This window comes from Clupea harengus, chromosome 17 (genome assembly GCF_900700415.2).
Source record: "Clupea harengus chromosome 17, Ch_v2.0.2, whole genome shotgun sequence".
NCBI classification, from domain to species: domain Eukaryota; kingdom Metazoa; phylum Chordata; class Actinopteri; order Clupeiformes; family Clupeidae; genus Clupea; species Clupea harengus.
In genome coordinates this window covers 12,993,446-12,995,945 of record NC_045168.1, presented here as the reverse complement: position 1 = coordinate 12,995,945, position 2,500 = coordinate 12,993,446, and the positions used below count along the sequence as shown (strand labels likewise).

The 2,500-nt window shown below is 42.7% G+C and overlaps 1 protein-coding gene across 1 annotated transcript in view; it reads left to right on the top strand.

Annotated features, from left to right (window-relative positions):
* Positions 1-2,500, top strand: part of prtfdc1a (phosphoribosyl transferase domain containing 1a) — a 15,062-nt gene that overhangs the window by 7,610 nt on the left and 4,952 nt on the right. The gene's annotated exons all lie outside the window — the stretch shown is intronic.

The window sequence follows — 2,500 nt, the reverse complement described above, 5'->3', positions numbered from 1 at the left end:
TAATTTTGGCTAGCACTTGCAACCGCCCTGAGTATGCTAACGTCGACAGCGGTCATCCAATAGACTAATAATTCCATTCCTGTCTTCCATTCGTTTCAGGTCATAGCATTATTATGTTCAGTCTCTCATATTGTGTTAAAAACTGCAGATCAGTCATCAGCAATGAAATACACCACATAAATTGATATTAGGCTAATCATTTGGCTGCCTCCCATGCCTTGAAACAGAACAATGTGAATGCGCACACCATCGTTTTCAGACAGTTGGACAAGTCAATGTGTATGTCGTTATCTGCAATTTATCACGATGTTTAGTCAGATATTGATAACGATAAGTGGTGGCTTTGCAACGTGCACGTCTTTCATGTTCATGTTCATGCTCAGGGGTCTCGGTTAGCAAGAATTGAGGATTATGAATTGTGATGCATGTAGAAATAGAAAATAATGCTATAATTCTGTATACTGTAGGTCTGTCATCTCAAGTAGCTATTTATAGCTATTTCTGTGTTATGATGCACTCTTGATGGCAGCTCAATACTTAATTGTCAGAAATGTTGTTTGTCATTCTACAGGTCTAGTCTATGTCAGACAACACCTTGACCGGATGTTGGAGGCTGGAGCAAGTTGGACAACATTCATCAGATGAAGATGATTTATTTTCCTCAATGAAGTCCAGAAGGTCAGAAGGTACAGGGGAGTTAGAAGGGTACCTAGCCTGTGTCTCAGTCAATATGGATCTGCTGAACGCCTTTCAGAATATCAAAAAACTGTCCCTGAAACTCAATACTGGCCTACCTGCCTCGGCCGCCTGCGAGCGACTCTTCAGCTGTGCTGGATTGCTGTTCAATGCAAAGCTAGCCCAGATGAACTCTACTCATCTTGAAAATCAGTTGCTGCTCAAACTCAACAAGAAGTTTGTAGACTAATGCTCTAAAGGTGGACACAAGTAAGTAACCAAAGTTTACAGTGGGGCAGCGGTATTTAAACTTTTTATTTTAGCTGTCATGTGGTTCATGTCTTGACACGTCCTCCCAAAAGTTCTTAAATGTTGTGTTGACATGTTTAATGTTTGACATGTTTAATGTCATTGCACTTATATTTCTAAAGATTCTCCTTTAATAAAAAATAACTAGTTTTTGTATTGGATTTATGACCCCTTGTCCTTTTTTGCACTATATAGGAGCGGCCCCCATCAAGTTGTTGAAAGTAACTAAGTAACTTTTACTTAAAGTACATTTTAAATTAACTACTTTTTACTTTTACTTGAGTAGATTTTTATATGGGTAATTTTACTTGTACTTACGTAAAATTTCATCAAAGTAATTGTACTTTTACTTGAGTACAACATTTCAGTACTTTTTACACCTCTGGTTTCTGTATTTGATTGTGCTATTTGATGAATCTGTGTGTGTGTTATTGTCTGTGAGTGGTTTTTTTTGTGTGTTAGCGTGTGTGTGTGTGTGTGTGTGAATGTACTAGCATGTGTCAACTCGTGTGTGTGTGTGTGTGTGTTTGTTTGAGTGTGCATGACTGCATACAGGTGTGTGTGTGTGCACGTCTGTGTATGTGTGTGTGTGTGTGTTCGTGTTAGAGAAAGAGGGAGCGGGTGCACTTGGCAGTCCATGGCAGTTGTGTAAGTCTGTGTAACTCAGGTGTAAAGGCTGAGCTGTTGAAGTGGTGCCTGTTGTGTAAGTCTGTGTAACTCAGGTGTAAAGACTGAGCTGTTGGAGCCGTGCCTGTTGTGTAAGTTTGTGTACCGCAGGTGTAAAGGTTGAGCTGTTGGAGCCGTGCCTGTTGAGTAAGTCTGTGTAACTCAGGTGTAAAGGCTGAGCTGTTGGAGCCGTGCTTGTTGTTGAAGTCTGTGTACCTCAGGTGTAAAGGCTGAGCTGTTGGAGCGGTGCCTGTTGTGTAAGTCTGTGTAACTCAGGTGTAAAGGCTGAGCTGTTGGAGCGGTGCATGTTGTGTAACTCAGGTGTAAAGGCTGAGCTGTTGGAGCCGTGCTTGTTGTTGAAGTCTGTGTAACTCAGGTGTAAAGGCTGAGTTGTTGGAGCCGTGCCTGTATTCTCTCCACACACGAGCCTCTGGAGCTCCGTGCCAGCCACAGGCTCTGCACCTCTCAAACAGGACCATGATTTAAACCCTGATCTTCAAGACCTGTCACAAATAATATATAGCTGATGACAGGTGATTGTGTTCCCATACACACACACATGCTCACTCATGCACACAAACAAGCATGCGTGCACACACACACACACACACACACACACACACACACACACACACACACACACACACACACCCACACACACACCCACACCCACAAGCATGCGCGCACACACACACACACACACACACACACACACACCCACACCCACAAGCATGCGCGCACACACACACACACACACACACACACACTAACTAGCATGCGCACACACACACTCATAAACACACAACGACACACTCACTCAAATTGGATTGCTTTAGATTCAAGTCTTTGA